Source organism: Cariama cristata, unplaced genomic scaffold, assembly GCF_000690535.1.
Source record: "Cariama cristata isolate BGI_N322 unplaced genomic scaffold, ASM69053v1 scaffold23798, whole genome shotgun sequence".
Lineage (NCBI taxonomy): Eukaryota > Metazoa > Chordata > Aves > Cariamiformes > Cariamidae > Cariama > Cariama cristata.
In genome coordinates, this window is record NW_009629801.1 from 28,139 (window position 1) to 52,348 (window position 24,210).

Here is a 24,210-nt window from a genome sequence, read left to right on the forward strand (position 1 = left end):
CTCTGGCTGTTGACTCCAGCCTGGCAATCCTGCCACTCCAGGGAATCAAATACCCTGGGGAAAGGTAGCACTTCTACAGCCTCACTGCTGAAACGTGTCTTAGCTTCAACTGTTAACCAGCTGCCTGGTCATTTACAGGTTAGTTGGTTTGCTTGCTTTGTAAAGCACAGTCAACATATTTTGTCTCCTAAATGGCATGGAAAACTACCTTTGTAGTCCCAAAACTGTTCACCACACCACAAGGGAGTGGCATTAAGGCAACTGGGCCATACTCTCAGATGGTCTCCACATGCAACACCAGGATGCTCGCTGGTGGATATCTCCTTTCGGAAGAGAGGCGAAAGCCTGTGTCCCTCCCAGCACTGGCAGGACCACCACACTGGGCTCATCGCTGCCGTGAGTAGCCTGGCCGGTGTGGAGGGCAGGCAGGCAGGGTGCTCGCAAATTCCCTTGCTGCCTCCGATATCAGGTGCAACGTCCAGCAATGGCTGTTCTGCTAGGACCAACCTGCCATTGCTACAGCGCCAACTAAACAGAGGCTAGTCTCTCAAACTTGTCTCTGTGACCACAAGTTTTCCTCCAAAACATACCCCCCCACCATGCTCTTTGATGAATACTTTAGAAATTCAGCATCCCCAGACATGTAGGAGCTAAGCACGTCTTGTCTTTGCCTATTCTTCAACCTAGCCACGTAGCCAAACCCTTTGTATAACTACTCCAAAGCTGACACACAAGGCAGCTCCCAAAGATTCCTTCCCCCCTGCCTCTTCCCAGCAGCATTCCCTCCGTCTTATCACCTGCAAGACTCTGCCTTAAGCACTACAATTACCCAGACTGGAGCAGTCCAGGGTTATTTCTCCTGAGGCTTTATGTGAAAGTTTAGTTGCACAACAGTTTCTGAGGTTTAAGAAAAACCACGTTCCACAGCAAGAGCTGATGCTATTATTTGAAGTCACCTGACCCCAAAATCCAAATAAGAAGGAGGGAAAGGGAGAGACAATAGTCCCATCAATAAGGCTGGAGATGGCAGAGACCTGAAACCACATTGCGGAGGAGCATTCATCAGCCATCACCTCTCTCAAATTCAGCCTGGGCTTCAGGCCTTTTTCCCAACAAAAGCATTGGCAAAACACACATTTATGTGAAGAGCTTCAGTTCCAGCACATCAGCTGCCTTCTGATGGGGAAACGCTTGCTCATGAACGTTTCCTGAAGCAACTCCTGTATCAATACTTTTGCAATATTCAGGGAACTAGATCAAGACTTACTGGATGCTCCTCACCTGAAAGAGGATGCCAAGGGAAAAAAAAAAAAAAAATCGAATTCTTGAATTACTTGTGTCTTTTCTCCCCAAAGTTCCTCTCCTTTTCACGATTTCTTTATCTCATGAAGGTGATCTGCTTCTCCTCCGACACCTTGTGCCTTCTGCACCCCCACCAAAACATTCAGGGGGTGAAGGAAGCTCGGGCAGAAGGAAACAGACAAACTGCTCACATAGCTCCTGATTCGTGTGGCCTCTAAAAATGCTCCTGCGAGGCAGTCCCTGCAGAGGAGGGCTGCTTCTGGCTTGGGGAGGAATCTGGCCCGATACGACCCAATGCACTTAATTCCCCTGGTGTCTCCGGTGGCCTCACAGCAGTAAGTTAAAGGGTAAAAATCAGAGGGGAGAGAGGGAACAACCAAGAAACCCTTAAAATCCCATCCCACTCATGCAGGCCACAGGCCTCTGCTCTCCTTTTGAAAAAATTCATTTCTAAAGCAAAGTTATCTCATGCGTGGTACTGCAAGAGGAGGAAAGACAAGCCAGGGAGCGTGAAAAGGCTGCAGGGCCTGTAATGGAAAATCCTCACTCAAGTCACTGAGCAGTCCTCTCGTAACACTTATTTTAATAAAGTGAATATGATGAAACACAGCCCAATTGCACACAACACTGCTCAGAAATTGGATCCGGCTGCTGAAATCAGCTCCCAAACCCCTCCTCTCCAAATACCGGTGGTTCACATCAGTTAACTTCATCCAAACCACGCCTGGGCTACGAAGGGATGGGAGAGACAAGACAGGACAGGTCACGCCATGTTCGATTCATCTTCAGAGCAGGGCTGGCATTTAAATCTTCGCTTGTCTCTTTTGTCATTGGCCAAGGTTCAAACATGGCATCTCTAGCTGTTTCCTAATGCCAAGAGGTGGCACTAAATAAAAGAGTTCAAGGGCGATGTCTGTGGGACTTGGTCTTAGCTGTGGCATGAGTGAGTGAGAAAGAAGCCTTAATGTTACGCCTAGGAAAGCAAGTTAAAAAAGGGCCTCTGTTTTCTTATCATTTGCATTTCATTCTAGATCTTATTCTTTCAAAACTGAATTCAAACACGAATAGACAGATTTTACTCCTTTTGTAGAATAAATCAGCCTAACTGCTGAGGTCAGTGTTTCAGACCAATGCATAAAAGCAGAAGACCCAGCTGAAGAAATTCAGTGTTGGCTGACTCATCCCTTAGAAAGGATGAACAACAGCAATCCTGGCATGTCAGGTTTGTTCCTTTGAAGGCAAAACAATTTGCTGTTGGTATTAGATGGCAAGAACTAAAAAAAAAACAAACCCAAACAATCCTTTCTGGACTGCCCTAAGATGTCTTTTCAGGACTTCAAATGCTGAACAACAGGATAGCCTCTGTGGTCCATCAAAATCGCAGTGAACCAAAGTGATGTGAAAGCCATCCTTTCCCATTCACTTCTTGGCATGGTGGCTCAGCACTGCTGCTCACCCTGTCTCTCCTGCCCCAGACACGCAGAGAGAGTGGGTTAAGTGATTTGTGGTTCTCCTCCCACAGAAAGGGGTTTCAAATGGGATCCACGCCTCACTTTCCAGAGAAACCAAAGCACTGCCTGAGGCTTGCTAAAACAGAAACACCATCACCACCCCCAAAATCACACAGCAAAAACCTACCAAATGCATATGACAAGAAAAAGAATGGGGAAAAAAAAATGCAATGAGATTTCATTCAGATCTGAAGTAAGGAATCAAGACTGTGTTAGTGGAAAAAAAAAAAAAAAGTCTTCCTTGGACAGCCCCGTTTCAAGATGCAGGCACATACACACGACATATATCAAGCTATACAAAACCAGCACACACCATCACTGTTTCCTTAGGGTGTAAATAGCACCAGGAAAGAAACACCTTTCAACTCAGCCGTCTGTTTGCTTCCAGTCCCAAGTGACTCAAAGAAGGGCTGTCTGAAGATGCTCAGTAGTGGGTCAATCTTTCCCAGCAGGTAGGAGAACTATAAATCAATTGCTTTGAAATCATAAAAAAACCCCCACAACAAGAACCCCTGAGGCTTGCTGGGAAGAAGTAAAATTGGGGGGAAAAAAAGGTAAAGATGAAAAGCACCTGTAATCTCTTTAATGCAGCACGGAAGCTCTTCTGAAGAGAAAGCACAGAAATGATAAGAAAAGGAAAGAAAGGAAAAGAAGAAAGCAGCCCATTGACACCAGCTACAGATATATATTTTTTTAATGGGCATTAGGTCAACAGGGCATTTTCTATCCACCCTGCTTAAACCAGAGCTTTGATGATGTTACATATGTGATTTTAATACAGCGTTTATCCTGGTGGGACCGTAAGTTTATTGTGTGTGTGTACATGCACACTCACATGGATGATAGCACAGGGTTTTCTTGAGAGGAAGAAGGATGATCTGTAGGCAGCCGATGAAAACAGTAGCTGTTGGGCTGCACCTCAACTGTTTTTTTGAGTTTCTGACAAGGAGAAGGGGGAGAGAAAGGAATAGGCAGCAGCAAAAGGTTACAAGGGCTTGGAGAGAAGGGAAGAGGAGAATAAACAAGAAGCACCTTTTCCCTCAGCCTCCTACAGTCCTCCTGAACTCCGCTCAAACGGCCAAAAGCGCAGCCTTGCTGCTGCTGAATCCCACCTGGCAGGGGCACCTTCCCTCTACCAGCAGAGCCCTGGTCAGGGGCTCCAGGCTCTCCTTTCCCATGCCAAATGCACAGGAACTGCAATGTCCCCTCACTCCTACCCAATTTTTAGCCCAAACTACAGGCATGGCCATCTCAACTCAGCACGTTGGCCAAGGCAGCAATGATAAAACACATTTTTTGCTACATTTTTGCTAGCAATTTTTATCTACATATAGATGAAGACACCCCAGGCTTCCTCCTTCAAAAAGACTACAAAAAATGGAAATATCATGAATCCACATTCTGCTTTTCTTTCAAATTCCACAGTGCTTTTCTAATCTAATTCAATAAGGCCTGTGTAAACAGACTGGAGCCCTTAAGAGTTCCCAGTGCATTAGCTGCTTGACTAACGCAGTGGAAGTTAAAGAAGATTAGCTAGAAGCTGAAGTCAATGTTTAAAACACAGATTAGGGACAGACTGAGCAGGCTGGGAAGCTAGCTTTCAGAAAAATCATATCCTACAACCTCAGCAATCTCTTAAGTTTAATTACCACAGTTAGGATAGGTTACCATAATTAGACTAGATTATACTTTCTCTTCAGGTGTAAGAAGATCCCTGAAGAATAACACCTTTTGTGCCAGCACCCATTCACTAGACACTTAACTGCATGCAATATCCTTAACTACAATGTCTTTTAGTTGAATATATCCTATAAACCCAAAAGAAACCCAGAGAATCTTTTTCTGCCCATTCCATTACACACAGCAGTGGTATTACCCAAAATGCTCATTGTTTCAGGAAACCTGAAGACTTGAGAACAGCTGCCAGACATGAAGAACAAAGCAGAAGACATCCACATCTCTATAGGGAACTTCTACCACAGGCAGCACGGGTGTAGCAATGCTACAGATGGGTGGTACATGGATTCACTTTGCCCTTGGTCAGGTGAAGTTAGGGTAGGAAAAAGGCACTCGAGACTCAACAAGAAGCTTAACATTCACAAGTTGCTGTAAGAACAACTAAGGGGTTAACAATTTCCAGTTGTTTTACTTTACAAGGGGCAAGATAGAAATGGGGATACATTTTCAAATTTAGTTTTACATTCCCTGAGGACTATATTCCAGGAAATTACTCTGTTATGTGAATATTGTTACAGCATGACATTTTGTCCCATTATCTCAGACTCTTTTTGGCATGTATGTCAGATGTGATTCACCATATGTTTAATGACATGCAACACACTGGTTCAAATATATCCTACTAATGCAACAAGCCAAGAGAACTTTTATTTTCTTATGCTTCAAATTACAACCTAACTCAGAAATGCCTCAGTCACATAGTCCTCATTCAATTTTAAGATCTCCCATGTAGATTTATGGAACTTTAAACAACAAAAGAAAACCTCCTGAGACAGACAAAACTGCTTTTCATAAATTTGAGAAAGACAGGATATGGTTTAACTGTTAGCACTAGAAACATCTCAACCCCAATACATTCTCCAGCACTTTTGAGCTATTCACATAAAGTGGTTTCTCTGTATGAGTACTAGGCAGGATTTTCATAGCAAAAAGGTTTTCCCAGATCAACAGTTTTTCCCCAGTCACGACTTCAGTGCTACAAAACCAAAAAAGCCCCAATCTTCGTCCCAAGGAATTACATGTTATTTCCATGCTCAAAGGGGCGTTAGGAGGATTATTAGCTGTAAATTGCTTTGAAGGTAAAAAAAAGAAGTAAGTGCTAAATATTGCTGTCTCCATGAGTCAACACATATTCATCAAAACTCTCTACTAACCATTTATACTATGATTAAAATAGCAATTTTGAGCAATAAAAAGGCTCAGAAACAAAAAGCAACACTAAGCGTTACCGTCTCTGACAATAGCCCCTTGCAGGCAAATCTGTTTTAAGGTTAACCCAAACAAATTTCAACTCATGCAGCCAGACAAATTTGTTCAATCCCTTCAGGCAGAGCCGAGTGTGCTTCTACCCTGCGGAGGGCAAAGAGCAAGTGGTGTCCACCAGCACGTCGTCAACCTTTGCGAAGGAAGGGACCACCCTCCTGGACTTCCTATGAGACACGGCCCACAGCTCCTGGGCTGAAGGCGCACAGAGCAATTTGGCACCCAGCCTCTGCTGAAACGGGTCTTGGATAAGGAGCAGCAGAGGAATACCAGTCACCTCCAGTAACCCACACAGGAAAGGATGCACAGGCTGCCAGTGTGCATGGATCCAGCCATGCTATCAGTCATCCTTTTGACCAAATAAGAAAAAAATCCACCAAATTCACTCACAGGAATACAAAGCTTCCCCTCCTCCAATTGTCTGGAATAAAATCCAGCCTTTGTAAAGCAGCCACAGACTAATTTTCAGATGTGTCTAGTACCCAAATCTCCAAACAATTTAATGGGACACCCAGGAGTTCAGTGTCCTGGAAAAAAAAAAAAATGGGAGTCCTATGCATTTCATACAGGTGCCTGACACAGCACTGGCACTTAAACCCCGGCAGCTACAATATTATGTGGGTCTGCACTGCCATCCCAGCCAAGGCTCCCACCAGCAGGAAGGGCCAGGGAAAGCACCAAGACACACACCGAGCCCTGGCTAGTCTGGCTGAAGCACACAAGATGGCTGGCTCCTTCGCTCACGTAGATTAGGTAGTATCTACGAAGGAAAACATAGCTAATTACGTGAACTCTTTGAACGTCAGGGTTTCCTGAGAGGTAACTCCGGGGGTTATCCCTCCTTTTAGAGATCTCAATGCTTAGTGTTTGAGGAAGACCAGAGGCACAGAACAGTGTCGGACAGTGCCAGCAAGATTAATCCTGCTAAAGACTCCTGAAAAGCAAAATGAGTTGATTGACAGCAACTGATGGGGCTGCACAAAAGAGGGTGGTTTCTCCCCCAAAACAGACCTGGTGCTGGACAGTTGTGGCAACGATGTGTGCAAAACGTGAGCACACTGAAATGCTCAATGTGCCCCAGGAGCCTCCACCTGAGTGGACACTACACCGGGACCAGATGAAGCCACAGACATGCATTGCAGGTGGCAAAAACTGATGCATTTTGAAATCATCATTTATTGCAAAATTCTGGGGTTTGAAAGCAGCACAAAACCAGCATATTTTAAGGGAGGTTTTCAATAGCCAGTGAGCGGTTGGTATGGCATCACCTCGATGCTCAGGGTATTGGGAAGCAGTCTTGGAAAGGGACTCTGCAATTTTCCAGCAGTTGTCATCCTATCGATGCTGTACATCGTTCGGGCCTCATTATGTTGATGTTATTGCTGCTAAATTTACATGCATGTGTTTCAGGCAACCGTGGAAGAGGACACGACACCTGAGCCCAGTGCTCTGTCCTGCTGACACATCCCAGAGCACAGTAAATAGACTAAGGTTTTTAGGAGGAGAAGCAATAGTTTCAACACGTATCTATGACTGGCCAGAGACCCGACAGGCACGGCCGTGCATTCACTGCGAGACAAGTGACGTGTTGCAGAAGCCAGGTGTCAGAAGCAAGGACTGTGATTTGCACAGGTAATTCACCAGCTAAACCTACTAGTTGGTTTTTTGATTTTTAGTATTTGCTAAGTGGGAAGCCCGAGTCACTGCTGGTGGCACAGTAAGCCCTCTCCTGCAGACCCGGTGCCTCTGGGCCAGGAGAGCATCGATGGACGAGCAGAGAGAGTTGCTACGCAGGTACAGAGCCAAGCCTTCCTAAGCCTGCAGCAAACCAACATACTGGAATGATCACACAGCTCCATTGCCCATCAGCGCTGTGCTACACAGCACTCCTAACCCAGGGATGTTGCTTGGAGCTGCAGCCTAGGAACTCCCTACCCTTACTTTTTCACGTTCACTCCTTTTGCAACTAGCTTATGAAACCCTCAAAATACCTTGCTATTTGTTTTGCTATTCAAATACTCTTTTGGAGTCACCTACCCCTCTATGAAAACCAAGAGCAGCTAAAAAAACTGTTTCCTTCCCCGCTGCCACCACAGCAGCTGTTTGGAGATCACCATCTCCCCTCTCTCCATTTATTGTGTCCCTGAGTGCACAGCTGTGCATGGACCAGATACATCATGACTGCAGAGCGGTGCTGGGGCCGTCTCAGGGGCTGAACACAGGATTTTTTTTTTTTTCATGTGTCAGCCTCAGTCTTAAGGACACACAAGCTGTTCTCCGCTGGAAAGAGAGATGTGCACCACCGTCCCCCCATGCCTGCCTGTGCCACCACCGTGGGTGCAGACCACATGCCAGGGGATGCAAACCTGACCCCCAGCCTGCACCTTCTGCTTCCTATACTCAAAATCCCCCCCGGGATCCCCAAAGGTGATGTACATTATGGCAGGCTTTACACCACTTTTAATACACAGGGTGTACCTCCAATTTCACCGCCATCTGCGAAGGTTAGGGCTAGCATGAGGCTAACGTATGCAGCCAGGAGTTCGTTCAAATGACACAATTACTCAGCCAGACTCAGTTGGAAAGAGATGCTCAGAGATCCTCATGACATGCATTAAATGCACCCTTCAGGTTTCCACAGACGGCAAAGTAAGGTGCTTTTGGGTCTTCTCTTATAAGAAGTGGCACAATTTCTATAGCAACAACCCAAAACTTATTGTTGCAACAGACAGCACTACATGTTATGCTACCGCTGCAGAAGTTCCTTTCTCTGATAACATGTACCAAAAGAAATGTGTTTATAATGAAGCGACACTTATTAAGGGGGCACCCCCTTCCCTCCGCTGCAGGCACATAAGGGCTGCTTCTCACCTACTCGCAAGCGTTTTCTCCAAGTGCCTTGGGAGTATTTTTAGAGGGGCTGATCCTGGCTCATTGAAGTCCTCTGAAATTTTGCTACTGACTCCAGCAGAAGCAAGATCAAAGACGAAAGCTGCTCCTTCTCTGTACTCCTCCAGTATCAGAGGGATAGCCTGTGCATGGCCACTCAGTAGACTCTTTTACTTAAGAGAAAACCATCAGAGAGCAAGGTCACTTCAAGATGTGGATCCACTGAATGCTTTACAACAGAGCTAAAAAAAAAAATGCAGTTCCTCTTTGTATGTACGTAGCATATAAGAATTAATGTATAATCATTAGATATGATTTATATATAGATGAAAATAATATATTTTATATAATACTAATAACAAATAATAACAATAAATGCAAGCCTACTCTCCATCCTACTGGAGCTCATGTCTCCTCCTGTAGTAGATCCGAGTGCCGCACTTGCTCCTCACCCTTCCTACCCACACTCATGGCAGCATCTGAAACCCAGCCGCCCTGAGCTCTGCGGGGTTTGATTCATCCATAGCAAGCCTGGCTGGATTTCAGAGCGCGACAAACGCAGTTACAGTCTGGTTTGAGGCGTGCAGGCAGAAGACCATGCTCGGAGAAGTGCAGACAGGAAACATGCCAGATTGTTTATACCTGAGTCATGACTAATGTTGATAGTGAAAACTGAGACAACTCAGAGACCACTACTGTGCTCAGTGCCTATGCGATGCTCTACCCTAACTCCACCAACAGCAAAACTGGGACTAAGCACACATTACCCATGCAAATATCACGGTTGCGTTGCGTGAAACTGTGATGCAAAGCATGTGATACTCACCCCTCCATTGCATTTGCTCAGTTAGGAGACAGGAGCATGTTCCCCAACACACAACCAGACTCACAGGTTCAAGTGCTCCTGCTTTCAGGATATCACCTCCTGATTTCCAACAGACGCCCTAGCCAGCGAGCAGCCCCTGAGAAGACAACACTACCAAAAACTACCGACGGCAGCAGAAGATAAAGGAAAGGTCTGGGACAGGTGGAGATGGGAAGCTCCAGTGAAGTTCACTGAAGTTTTTGTCACTTCCAATCTCTCCCCTTTCAATTAATCCAACTCTATTCCCTTGATGTTCTTGCTTACCAGGCAGACATGGAAGTAGCAGTGTGTGTTTTAATCAACCGGGACCGAAAAGGAAAGCTAGCAAAGCCTGGGTTAGCTTTAAGCATAGGGAGGGAGGGTTTGGGTGAGGGGAAGAGACCCCATGCTTGGTTATCTGGGGCAGATCACTGACTTGTGATACAAGGTGTCTGCATGGATCCCATACCATCATTAAAAAAAAGCCCTCAGGCTTCATTTTGGGGAGCCCTTGTTACTGCAGTACCTCTGGGCACTGGCTCAGGAGAGATGTGCCCTTCACTCCACACAGGGCTTTTTGCCAGCATGGATCCACCCTTAACCTCAGGGATGGGAAAGGCAGACCTGTCAGAGTGCATGTAGTGCCTCTCCTGATGATGTGGCAGTCCCAAACTACCGCAAATTGAAAATCTATATAGCACATTACACCCATACAGAGAGGCTGAGTAGTTGATGCTGAGTTGGGGACCCAGTAGGTAAACTTTTTTACACCAGTCTGTGTTTGCAGTGGAGCTTTCATTCCCCCTTGCAAATCACATTTCAGCTTTTCCAGTACAACCCCAGTGCACACCTACCCAAACAAAAATACAGGGTCTCATCTTCTACTTTTTTTCCCCTCCTGACTAACCTGATTTCCCTCCTTGGGAACCATTTTTCAGGGCATATCTGACCATCCAGACCTGCCACCCATCACAGCACTTGGGAGCAATGCGCATCAGGGATTCCCCAAATCGCTCACCGCTGGGTATGCTCCACCACACAGGCTCCTGGCATGGTCATCCCTCCCCAACAGCCTGCTGCACACCTCCAGGCCACCTCCGCTCGGAGACAACGGTGCTCCTGACCTTCCCTGTTCTTCCATCTGCTTTACTGTCTGTATTTTGGTCACCCCCGACATCACTCTCACCCATAACCTGGGGGCATTTCTCTTACACCCCAGCACGCAGCCCAAGTAGGATCACTATCCTGCAGCATTTTTCTCTGTATCCTTTCCAAAATGTGGCCACACAACGAAAATTCCAGATGGAAACATTATTTCTCTGCCTTCTCACCACAATTCCCATTTCAGCTACTTAACCCCCCACTCTATGATATTCAAAAGCATCACTGCTCAGACCCCTACCCATGCTAGTCACTGTCACCAAACCCTTCCCACCTCCTCCCAGGGAATGGCTCCACAGGCTCCCCTTGGTCAGGGCATTCAGTTCAAACCTCTGAGCCCTCCTTGCCCCTCTGTGGTTGTTTGTTAATGTAGCAGCACTTGCCGCCTCCGCTCCACTGGTAATGCCAGCTTCATCCATCTGCTTGTCAGCTTCCCCCACAACAGTCACCGCCTGTCCCTCCACGCTGCCCCTCCGGCACGGCAGGACCTCCCGCCATCCGTCTGCAAAGCCTGTTCCGGTTGCTGCCTTGCAAGTCTCATGGAGACCCATATTTGCTATGAAACGAGTGAATTTTTATTTTTGCAGTATGTTTCAGTTCCTTGCTGGCAAGAAATAGAAAGGATTCCTTCCCAGACCTCTTGGGAACCAGCAGCTGACAGGGGTGGCTGCGAGCATGTGCTGCTCCGTGGTTGTCACTATCCCCTCAAAGACCCTGCTCCCATCACAGCTCCACCACATCCTGGCATCGCCTCTGGACTCCTTGAGGTTGCCATCAGCTAGCAGAGGGGTTTAAAGAGAGATCAAAAAACTTAGCATACCAAGAAGTATGAGATGCAACTCAGAAGGATGCTTTAAAGAAGCGCCCAACACACCCATCCTGTTTGCAATATTGCGGCAGCAATAATACTATCACTACAATTTTGGTTGCAACAGCATACCTTCAGCATAAATAGGAAGAAAAGCCTTAGTTCTCTTCCTGGCTTGCTAGAAGAGTTTAGGCAAATCTTCCGCACCTTAGTTTACACGTCTGGGGACTGGGTTTGCACCTCCTTCTGAGCTGTTTAATGCTGGATGCCCACTCGTGAGCAAGGTGCAGCAGAGCTTAGCTGTGCTGCTTTGGAAGGGGAACCTGACACTGCGTAACCAGAGCAGTTAATGAGCGAGGACAACCTCCAGCTTGGGACACCGTTACAGACCACCTACGGAAATGGGTATAGATCTTTGGTGCAGGATGGCACTTCTCTCGCCTAATTTTCCCCATCTAGTTTATGGCTCAGAGTGACTGGGGAGAGATGGAAATCTCTGAGGGTTACATCTGTGACCTCCTCCAAACATCTGTCCTAAAGCAGGTTGAAACATCTCTACAAATGGTGCAGTCTCTCAACTGATGCCAGAAGTGGTTAGACAGCTACTACAGAATAACTGCCTAACTTATAGACAGCTGGGTTGAAACACATCCTAATCCATCTCTCCAGGTCCACCTTCCTCCATTTATAAGATGAGATAACAGCACCATACTAGCCTCTGGGAGGGCGAGAGGCCAAGTGCATCAATCCCAGGGATCTGGCAAGACACCACAGTGATATGTGATGGAGGTACCTATGGTCTCAGACTCCTCTGCATAAATCAAAACACTTAATAGCCTTCCCCTCCTCTCAGGAAATAAAGGTATTACCTTCCAAATCAGGTTTCAGCACAATATTAAGGAATGTGATTTGAATAGAGACAAAGTGTGCAATATTGAAGTTAATCACTGAAAATAGGGGCTGGGAGGGAATCCCATGAGAGCGACACATTTATTTCATTATTATATCACAGATGACATTAAGTATCCACCGAATCCCTCAAGGCAGAACTCTTGCATAAAAAGCATCCCCATTCACCAAGCACGACAGAACCTGCAACTGTTCTATAAATAAAGGGTATTTACAAAGAGAGCTGTTAAATATTTATTTTTCTCTGGAGACTGAGTTCTCTGTTCATCTGTCTCCGTTGCAGAATTGTTTGGTATCAGGGAGCAGAGAAGCTCACCTAAAAAAAGACTAGGAATGGGTCCAGAGCCTGATCCGGACACAGCACTAGCCTCCTCTACAAGCTGGCGAGGGAAAAGCATCCAACTCGACACAGAGGGAACATGAAGCAAACAAAATGGGAATGATCTCATCTGGGAAGCAAAGGTAGAAGAAGGAACGCCAGCGACAAAGCAGCAATTAATAAATGCTATCATACCGCTCCGTCCTTACAGAGCTGGCTTGGCACTATACGTTAAAGAAGTGACAACCTTCGATTGTGAAGAGTAACTGCAGATTTGCATTACATTTGCTTTGTGTCTTGGGAACAAGCATACGTTTCACACAACTAATGAATTAGTGATATTCCCCCCCCCCTCTTTTTTTTTGGAAGCTGACAGTTATGGGAGGTGGCGGGGAAGAAAAAACCCAACCAAAAAACCATGGCTCTGAAATACACTTCACTGCTAATCCTTTGTAGTAGTAATTGTAATAGTTCTTACTCCAGCTTGCCAAAAGCTGAGTTTTAATTAAATATTAAAAGGCTATTTGTTAAAATAATGTTGCCATAGCAACTAGAGAAAGCTAAAATACCCTGGCGTTTCTGACTCACAGCATATTAATCAACCACCAGCTATTATATAATCAGCCCCCCCCTGCCAGCGCCCGCGGGAGCCGCGGCACCGAACGCCTGAACCCGCAGCCCCGGAGCCGGGCAGCACTCGCTGCCGGACTCTGCCCTCCTCGCCCTCTCTGCCTGCCCCCAGCTTGGCAGGGCTGGGCAGTTGTCCAGGCTCAGCCCAGGAATCACGTGCCCAAATATTTTGGGGAAGCCAGGCCAGAGCGCTTGGGGTCTGTAGGTCCCCGTGGGGGCACGAGGTGGGATGGCACTGGGCAAGGGGAGGTTTTGGCAAGCGGTGCAAGTACAGTGGAAAAAGCACCCGTGGTGGTAGCAAGGGGCTTAGGTGGCTCCTTCCCAGTGAGCCCCTACCACTTGCCTCCAGATGCGCTGTTCGCACCAGATCTATTTCTGTCAAAAATTGTTTTAAAAATTATTGAAATTATTTCTTGCAGCAGGTGCCTTCCTACCATCAGGCCAGCTGTGCAAAACTCCAAAGGAGCGGAGATTAAACCTTGCAAGGGCAAACTAGCTCTGCTGCTCACCCAGAACAGCTTATTTTACAGATTTTAAAAAAACAAAACCAAATTAAAAAAAAAAAAAACCAAAACAAAACCCCAATAACACTCCCTGCCCCACCACATCTCATCCCCAGCCAAGCTGAAAAAACCATTCTGCACTCTCTGTCCATGCACCACAAAGATGGCAACCGCAGCCATCCAGCAGCCAAAGCCAGCTGACCCATGGCTGCCGGTGGCAGCCAGCTGACCCATGGCTGCTGCTGGCACTCGCTGCCAGCCCTGGGAGGCTTTTCCCTGGAGACACAGCTTGTGTTCGAGGCTGTGGGACTTCTCCCACTGCCTTTGTCCATGCCATGGCATCACCACATGGTCTGCAACGATGGGAATGGCTGCAGGAAGGAGCTGAGTGGTTGAGATCCAGAGCAACGTTGGCTTGGGGGAAGAGGATCGAGTGGGAGAAATGTAGCTGCATTGCTCAGATGGAGTTGAGGACAACCTTCCTTCCCCCAAACAACTCCATTTTGTGCTTTTAACCCCCCTTCCTCTTTTATTCCAATGGAAAATAAATACCTAACCATGTAGTTATTAATCGAAAGGAATGTGAAGAATACTACAGCATTTGTATGCCAGCTTCGGTTTCCTGCTGCTTTGTTTGGGTGTCACAGGCTGTGACTATGACAACCACAAGCAGTTATGGGACTGATGTAATTTGTGACATCATGCTTAATGGGAAAGAAAAAGAAGAAGAGACACCACCAAAAATAAGAATGGAACAAAACCTGCTTTCAAGCACCATCAACTCCTGTCTACAGAGTAAGGTCCCAAAGGACCACCACGCTGGGGCTGCTGGAGAGCCAGGCAGCAGCAATCCCATCCTTACCAAAGCCCAGGCCGTGCTAGGCACTTGGGAAAACTTGTCCTCTTCCTTCCCCTCGGCTGCAGGGCAAACTGCAAGTTTGCAGTCACACGGAAGAAATCTCCTCAGCCCTTTCCAGCTGGGAACCACTAGCACGATCCAAAGCCTAAGCCTGGCTTCCAGGTCTGAGACAAAGGGAACAATGCAGGCTTTTGGCTAAGCCTCATCTCTCCTGACTAAGTTTCTCCTGCTCTCCAACCAACTTCTCCTCCATATCTGTGTTCTTCAGTTACAGCAGTATTTCCTCCATCTTTTTAAAAATAAAATGTAGTCTGTCCAACATTTCCGGACACTCGCCTGACCGAGCACGGGGGAATGTGCATTGATTTTATGAGGGGTGCACTGTTTAGAGAGGTAGCTTTTCTGGTGACAAGTACAAGTGATGGTTTCTGCCTTTGAGGGCTGCTCCAGCTGGAGCCCAATCTCTCACTCCACGTAAGAGCAAGGAGGCAGCACCACTGCTGCCTTTTGCAAAGCCATTGCCGTGTGTAGTGCTGGTACTTATAGGACACACTGCTATCAGAGCCCTTCTTTGCTTTGACAGAAGACATTTGCAATTTCACTGATCAAGCTCCAAGTAACAAAAAAACCCCAGAACAAACCAAACCCTGAAGCCCCCAAATCCATCTAAACCTTATCTGGTAGAGAACAGCCCACTGCAACAAGTACCTCCTTCATAGTTACACATCCAGAAGCCTTGACGTAAACCAGTTAATTTTTCCAAGTTACTTTTCCCAAAGTTTTTCCAACACCTGAAAAGTGCTTCTCTGCGCTCTGTGCTCTCCTGTCAGATCTGCTGTGTCTCCACAGCCCGACGGTGCACCCTGCCCCAGGCACTCCTGAGGCCCAACTTGATCTGCAGCCAGCCCACCAACCTGTCCCCACACACAGTGTCCTGGGGTGGGAGAGCAGCCAGACCACTGCGCTACAGCTGAAGATGCTTCTCCTCGAGAACATACAACCTGAAGGAAACCCTCCCCCTGCATTCTCCCAGGGCTTGGTCCCTCACGAAGAGGTGGCTCTGCCCTGCACTGCCCAAAGAACAAAACTCCATCAGGGGGATCTTGCCCACACAAAAACTGTGCATTGTTTTTAAATAGCAGAACAGAGATGCTGCCTTACGAAGGGAAGGTACATAAAAGCATAACAGGTGAAGGAACCGCCACTTGCAGCTCCCCACCCTGCCTCTTTGCTCATCAACATCCCCAGGCCCACTGGAAGTGGTAGGAACTCCCAAATCAACACCATCCCTGACCACTCATAACACAGCACATCACCACTTGGTCCAGGTTCCCTCTGCATGGGTGTCAGCCAGGGCCACCTCAAACTGCTGCTGCATCCCACGCTGCCACCCCTCGCAGGGCACAGCGCCTCTGGGCACTGGGGGGCAAACGGAAAAGGGCAATGGCAAAGAAGTTTCCTTTCCCCTCTCTCCATCAAATCTCTTGCTGAATACCTGATCCTGAAACATTCTGGAAGACAATACTGGAAGGGGAAGCAGAGAGTAGATGTACAGGAACTGAGTTCTTCCAGCTCTGGCTTCTCCCTGGGCTTCTAAGCAGGACTAAGATTCTCGATTAGCATCGCCCCGCTGCTTCCATCTCACGCTCCCCAGTTCCTCACTTGGGCTTCTGTCAGCCAGAGTGGTAGGAGACAGGTAAATGGGAATTCACAGTCTCCTCTCACTGCTGAACAATGACTACACCTTGCTGCAATAATTTCAGAGCCATCTGAGACCATATATGAGTTACCTGGGCAGCTTCCAAGGAGCCTGCTCTTGTTTTCTCTCTCATCTTCTTAACACAGCTATGATATATCAGAGGCACCTGTGGACTGCTTGCTTCCCTCAGCATCACTGCTTTGCTTTGACTTAACACCACAGACATCATCTACCTGGGACTAGCGCTCTACCTTTGAAGAGCAGGAGCAGGTTCCCTTGTTTATCCCTCTTGTGGAAGCAACCACCACAGGAGTGTATTAGGACACATATTCATCAGGATCTCAGAAACGCTTCCCAAATTTCAGCATCCCCTACTTAATAGAAAAAGAAGCACATTTTGCTTTTGAGATGAGCAAAGTGTATTTCTAGCATATGGATATACTTTGAGAGACACAATATGTACATGTGGATCTCTTTCTGCTGAATTTTCTTCACCTAAATCAGCATCTACTCTTCCCATCACTCTGGAGCCAACACAGCTGTAAAAAAAGAGGCCAGAGCCCATCCTGTGCAATCCTTTGTAAGTGACCAACAAAAGATAAACCTCACAGCTCCATCAGCAGTTCTCATGTGACAGTTTAAACACCAAGGAGTTAGGAGAAAATGTTTGTGATTCAAAGGGAGAATATGAACTATGGATCTTCCTGAGGGAGGATCGATACAAAACATCGTCATAATTTCTCATCCCTTTTCTTCCAGTAACTGCGCTCATTGCCAGTATCCTTCACAAAAGGCTGAAAGTAGGATTCCCTCTTCAGTTTTTTTGCTTACCAGGTTCCAAATGCTTATTAGGTATTTATTAAGGAATTTTTACCACATCTTTACCAAACACTGATGGACTCTGTTTCTCTCCTGTTAACAAAACATGGTCCTCTCTTTTTTCAGGCTGATTTCAATTTGGGGTTTTATTCTGCTCTAGCCCAAATAGATTTGCATTGCTGTAACAGAAAACAGGCTGTAAGCCACTGAAATAAAAATGGAAACAAAACTCTGCTGATTTCCAAGTAACCATAGATTTCTATCACCACAGAACAGGGTAAAAATGGGACAGGAGTTGGGCTGATTTTTAAAACCTAAAAAAACCCCCCTTATTCAACCCCTCTGATAAGAAAATTTACTTACAGAAAAGCAGTGAAGCTCAGAGCAACAGCATCCAAATCCCCAGTCCAAATTTTAGCCCTGTTATCCAGCCTTGCCCCAGCCCAGAGAAGCCACCCCAGGAGCCCACGCTGCACCAAGCACACAGCCAGGGGCTCCAGCCAGGGCTTGCCGAGGTTGGTCTAGTGCAGCCTCGGCTGGTCCACCTGGAGAGCTGCAAACCAGCCACAGCTGCTGGGAAATCACAGCCCAGACCCTTTAGCAATGCACAGGAAAAGGCTATAGTGCAGCTACTCCTTAAACATATGCCTTTTTTTATATATATACATAAATAAAGCTCCTGGCCAAGCTGCTTTGGAGCAAGGGAAGGAGCCAACCATACAGGTGTCTCCTGTGGTGTAAAAAATGCTCCAAAGTTATTTTATCACATCACAGAATTGCTAAATATTGGATAGTTTTCTGTTTTGATGACAGGGCTGAGGTTCTGTGCGTACACACATAAAACCAACCTCACAACCAACCTGTGCTCTTCTGCCATTTCCAAAGATGCGGGCTTTCTTCCCAAGGAATACCTTGCCTCAACTCTCCAGCAAGATTTTGTCTTTCAATGGCTGGGCAAGCTTGGAATCAACAAACAAGCTTCAGATGGTGCTAATGGTCCATTCTGCTGACCATATTCTCAGTTAAATGCATTCATGTGGTTCATATCTGCAGCGAGATAATTATTCAGCCTATGTGGTAATACAATGCTGACTTTATTTTGTGGCTTGCAAAGAGGTGCCAAAGGCACCCAACTGGTTCCAAAAGACTGGATTTGCTTGCTGTAAACATTTCTTAAAGTGTCTTTAAAAAAAAAAGTTTTAAATTCTTCCTTCTGTTTGAGCAAGCTTGGGTTTCTCATTTAAAGGAAAATAGAAAAAAAAGCTACTCACAGCACTGTATTTCTTACATCCTGGGAGCCTCAGTACTTACACCTCTCTGAAGGCGAGCAGAGCTTCTGATACCTACAAAAGAGGGAAAAGCTATGTAAGTCAGAGGAAAAAAAAAAAAAGAGGAGAAAATAGCAGCCATCGCTTCCACTCTCTGACTGGCAATTTAGTTTCTTTGCCAGCACCCGGAAAAAGACTGACAGGAATTGCAGCAATTCCTTTTTTCACTGACCACCACTGACAGAAGCAGAATTTGAAAGATTTGGTCCTCCAGCCCTGTTACAGTAACACAACAAACCTTGGGGGCCTCCTGGGGAAAAGAAAATCCACATTTCTTAGGCCAAGCAGACAGTGGAGAGCACTCACACACTGATGTCCTAAGATACCGCCGCTGCGGTTTGCACTGGAAATACCCACAAAACATCTGCTGCAGCAGACACGTACCAGAACAAGCTCTCTTCGGCTACTGGAAACTTTAACAAAATGCCATCAAAATTGCCTTTGTCCTCCTTAAAGGGACTCACCTGCTGTATCCCAAAGCTAAAGTTGGCTTTCCTCATTTTTGTGTGTGGGTTCCTCCCCCCCCCAAAAGAAATGGAAGGTTTAGCTTCAGCCGCTGCAACAGCAGAACTGATATAAAAAATTTCCCCTTTGGCAGTGGCTGTATACACACCTGAGAAACACTATGCCTGCAGGTCTGCAAAGAATAGGTAAAGAGACAATAAATGGTCATGGGACTGCTCTGAGTAAAAGAAATACACACAGCAAAACACTCTGCTAGTCCCTCAAGAAAAGAGGCAGAAGCTTATCGATTGCTTCAGCAGCACCAAGAGCACAACCTGCATTTTCAGCTCAAGCTGAAGTATTTGAGTTTGAAACTTCAGGCTCTTGTTATCTGGCCAGAGGAAGGTCAGCTGGCAAACCCAAAAGAAATCACCTGGAGTCTTTTGCTCCTTCCCAGCAGCTTAGGAAGATATTTCTCTTTGCAAAGGAAGATACGACTTGATTTCCTGATGGCTACTGGAGGAGCTGGGAGGCCAGGAGCTGTTACACAACTAAAATAATTTTTTAAGCGCTTAGAATAGAAAAAGCTGCATGTTTATTCATAGATAAAAGGGAAGCTGCTTCCTGCTTTGCTCCGTCTCAGAGTAAGGTAAAAAAAAATGCTAGTTTTACTGAGTTGTAAAAGAGAAATAAACATATGGCGTAGCTGCAGATTTTGTGCTATTTACACCTCCATTACTTTTGGACTCCGCAGGCCACCTTCTGCTGCCCTTCCTCCCTCTTTTGGGCCACATCCTCCATTCTCCCATCGTAGGCTGCAAGCCTGGGGCCAAGCTGCTTCTGTATGTAATGGGCTTAGTCCAGTTATCTTACACCGAAACCGCTATCCGAAATCCTGCATTTTCAGTGCTGCGTCCAACATGCAAAAGTGACCCTGCATCTTGCCAATAGGACCAAAACCACCCCTATGAATAAAACGCTTTTAAAGAACAACAAAATGGCCTATAGTGCAACACAGCCCTGTCTTTTCCCTGATCTCTAACCTCTGCTTAGAAACTTAACTAAAATGAATACATATGTATGGTGCTGTCGCTTCTTAGGACTGTATAATGAGCCTCACAATTTTTGGTGCTTTTCCTAAAGACCCAGCTGGTGAAGTTTCTGTGAGGATCCCCGCTTTTGGAAACATAAAGCAGGAAGAAACCTCTAGGGTTATAAATCCAGTCCCTTGCTGTTGTACTCATACAGCACAATCCTCTTCAAAAAGGATGCAAAAAGTTTCTACCCCTTATGGCTAAGAGAATATGATTTGCACTTGATATAACAGCTCAGAAACAAGTTGGTAATATATGTATATACATATACATACATATTTCAGATCTTTTAAGCAATTTCATGATTCTGGGAAATCTGCTATTGCTTTTGAAAGCCTGGAGTTAGGCAATAGTGAAATGAAGGAGTCACAACCATGTTTCACACAGAAACATCAAATTTTTTGCAACAGGTAGATAATTACTAATGAAAAGAAAAATCTTGCCCAAGTTTGTTTGTCCTGAGCATCCCCGCATGGGCAGCTCTTGAGTGGTCTCCTGTGGGGGCATGCTTACTCCAAGCCAGCTCAAGGCAGGGGAAGCAGCTCTCCTTGGCATGAAAACATCACTTCCCTGAAATACACCACAACTCTGGGATCAGGCAAATTCAGACCAGACCTACCCACTCCATAGGAGGGCATTCATGCAGGCGTCATGTCCTCACCTACATGAGCCATGCCACATAAACACCTGCACAGTCACGGACAAGAGTCGGGGAGATCTGTATCTGCTGGCTCCCACGCAGTGTCCTGGTCGAGTACACGTATGAAACAAGTGACGGTGGTTTATGAGTTACCACACACCACCTGGTTCACAGGAATTGCCTCTGTGCGTGTGTGTATGTAGCCTGCAGCAGACAGAAGGTAACTCCAGCTACCCCAGCCATCCTTCATTCTCAGCACACCAAGCGGGAGACTCAGCCACCAGCTACCTCATTATTCTAGATGCTTTCCAAAAAACGTAACATCTCATGGCAAAACAAAAAAAAGAATTTTAAAATACTTTAAGTATGTAACTTGATAAACACCAGCACTCCACATCGTTTCTGCAACCCAAACACTACAGCACTAACCACCTGAAAATGGGATTAGTTTGCTTTGTTCGCCATGAAATTTCTCACAAAAACCAGATTGTTGAGATATCTTTAGTGAGCTAAAATGTAAATCTCGAGCTGCTGTTAGGGCAGGGAAGAGAAGTAACAGTACTTTTTAGATGCTTGACAGAAAAGTTCCTTTGAGACTCTCTCAACCTACGGAAATTATCAATTTTGCAAAAGAACATTTTAAAGAGAGAAATGGAGCTGGGAGCCCTGAAAGCACTTGCTTTCCCCATCTGCACTCGAGACGAAGGAAAATAAAACCCAAACTCTTCCCGACCTCTTTTCCTGAAAGATGCCAGCTTGGTGGTATAAACCCTGCGATCAGCCAAAAGCATCACTGCGGAGGGGGTCGTGCCAACCCTTTGCAGCTCCACAAGGGTTTGGTGCTTCCCATCCAGCACTGCCAGCGACCCATCCCCATGGCCCGCCTGCCCCAAAGCCCAAAATTTCATGGCACAGGTAATAGGTCAGGGTAAACTTTCTTCATCAAGCTAACGAGCCCTGGGATGCTGCTTTCCTCTGCCGCTAGCTCAGTGAGGCAGGAACAGGGCGAGGCTGGGGTGCAGGCTGGGGCACTGGCAGCCATCCGCCACATCCCCGCTCCTCACGCCCTGGTGTTTGTATTGTACTAGGCATTTATTAACTTTTCAGTCTAGCTTGTATCTAGATTTCCCTAAAAACTACCATGATCAAAATTACCACCTTAGTGATGTGAATTACTTCTAACACTAGACTAGAAATGCCTTCTATCGAATTAAATATGCACAGCTGTGTTGGAAATGGGGGGTTTGCAGCCTGTAGATTGCAGACTGTTATTACAGCATGATTAGCAGATACAGGCGTTCCTGAAAGTCGTCTGTCTCCACGTGCTGAAAATCTCAGTTATCCTGACAGATCCAAGCGCCCCAACAGCTCCTGCCTGCTGGTCCAGTCCTTCTTAAACATTCACCAAACCTGGCAGCCTTCAGCACAAGGGAGTAATGTGCTCATGAACATCCTTCACTTCAACACCTTTTTATAAAGCTAGTAAAATTAACTCATCCCTTCTCCCATCCCTAAGACAAACACAGAAAACACAATCCAGAGTTTCCATCAAATACCTAAATACGTAGTGAAAAAGCCACTAAAAAACCCCGAAGTGCTCTAAGGTCTCTGTGTAAGCACACACACACCATGGGGACACTGATGCTTGGAGAGGCTCGGGGATATCCTCCTCACCTCTCCATCCCCAACGGTCTTGCCCCTACCCCATTCGGCACTAAGCCACCTTTCTCCAGCCTTTTGAACAAAGTTGAAATGGAGATGGATATTTCCACCCCACAGCAGCTGCTGCCAGCAGCCCCAGTGCTCCCCGAGAAAACCACCAGTGCTGACCTGGAAAACACAGAGTAGGAGGCTCCTGCCAAGGGTCGTGTTCACCTTAGCGGTGTGACAACCACTTGCATGAGGTCTTAATCCACGCTTCACCATTCGCAGGTAACTGTGAGCAGAAGCTGTTGGAGTGAGTCACTCCAAGGCCAAAGCACATTGCAGCTCTCCAGCCTTTGCTTATCCCAGGAAAACTTCTATAAACTACAGGAATGGACCAAACCCCTCTTTGCAATGCCTTCTTAATGTTAACAGCTGCTTTTGGAAATATTCGGAAGCATAAAAATAAGCAAAGAACAAATAACAGCAAAGTAAAGAGTAAATAAGAGCAAAGAATAAATAAGCTGTCTTGGAAAAAAAAATAAAGGAAAAAGTTTCATAGGTTTAGGCAGATTTTCATTGTTACTGCAGCCCTGTCACAGAAACTATTTCTCCTCTCTTAGAGCTTTAGAAGATTTCAGAAAACATGCTCTCTATCAGGATGAAACTGATCTTCTTATATCCTGCCAGGGAGAAGCACAAGAGCGATGCTCCAAGGCAGTGAACAGCTGAGAAGTGGTTTGGCTGCTGGCAGCAGCTGTGGTTGGCGGCGGCTGAAAGGTGAAGCAGGGTCTGCTGAAGGTCCTGGCCTGGCTTCCCTGGCACTGGACAGACAGATGGACAGCAACTCTCTGCCACTTCTCATCTCAGCATTTTCTTTAAAATATGCAAACAAACAACAACATTAATCCCCACGTCCCCAGTGCATGGGGATGATCTTCCATGTTTCCGCTGAGGTCGTACAGCCTTTGTGCATCTCACTTTCTGTTGTTCAGTCTCGTTCACTGGGAACCAGAGCGCTGAACCAAAATGAAAGAGAATGGGAAAGCATTGCTCAAAGCGGATTATATTTACTTTTCAACACATCTCCCAGCTGCGGATCTCAGCACAGAGAAAGGTATATCACGCTCTTTCCTATCTCCTTAACTGTTCCTAGCTTCCTTCGACAAATCAAAGTGTTTTCTTGAAGGGTAAGAAATCTCAGTCTCGTATACTATTTTAAATTGGCAGCAAGGGTTTTAAAGCAAGGAGAAGAATGTTTGATCGCATAAGAAAATGCAACCAGAGAGAGAGCAATGTCCTGTAGGGTTCTGGCCAACAGAAAGCTCATCATTAATTTATTCGGCTTTTAGTAGAGTTCAACTACTTCACATTATACCTTTTAAACCCTGCATTTCAGACTGTCGCTGTCTGGTTTGTTACCTACTTACCCATAGTAATAAACGTGTTGGAAAACAGTTGTTAGACCCTCCTCTGCCAGAGCCATGATTGATAACTGTTTTCCAACACAGCGGTTGCTACAGTAGCACTGTTGTAGGATGCTTTTGCTGCCCAACATAATGTACAGCAATAACTTTTATTTTATTTTTAAACAACTGAGCTGCAGACTATTCATCTGCTAATTAATTTTCAACACCATGGGATGTCCAGTCATAGAATTACAGAATCATTTAGGTTGGAAAGGACCTTTAAGATCATCAGGTCCAACTGTCGACCCAGCACTGCCAAGTCCACCATTAAACCACGTCCCTAAGCACCACATCTACACGTCCTTTAGGTACCTCCAGTGATGGTGACTCCACCACTT

The 24,210-nt window shown here is 46.2% G+C and overlaps 1 protein-coding gene across 1 annotated transcript in view; it reads right to left on the reverse strand.

The window, feature by feature from the left end:
- The window catches only part of ZHX2 (zinc fingers and homeoboxes 2), a 42,608-nt gene extending 24,010 nt beyond the window's left edge, over window positions 1–18,598 (reverse strand). Inside the window, exon 1 of the mRNA XM_009705307.1 lies at window positions 18,525–18,598. The gene's annotated coding sequence lies outside the window, so the exon portion shown is untranslated. The remainder of the gene's footprint in view (window positions 1–18,524) is intronic.
- Window positions 18,599–24,210: the final 5,612 nt, after the last annotated feature.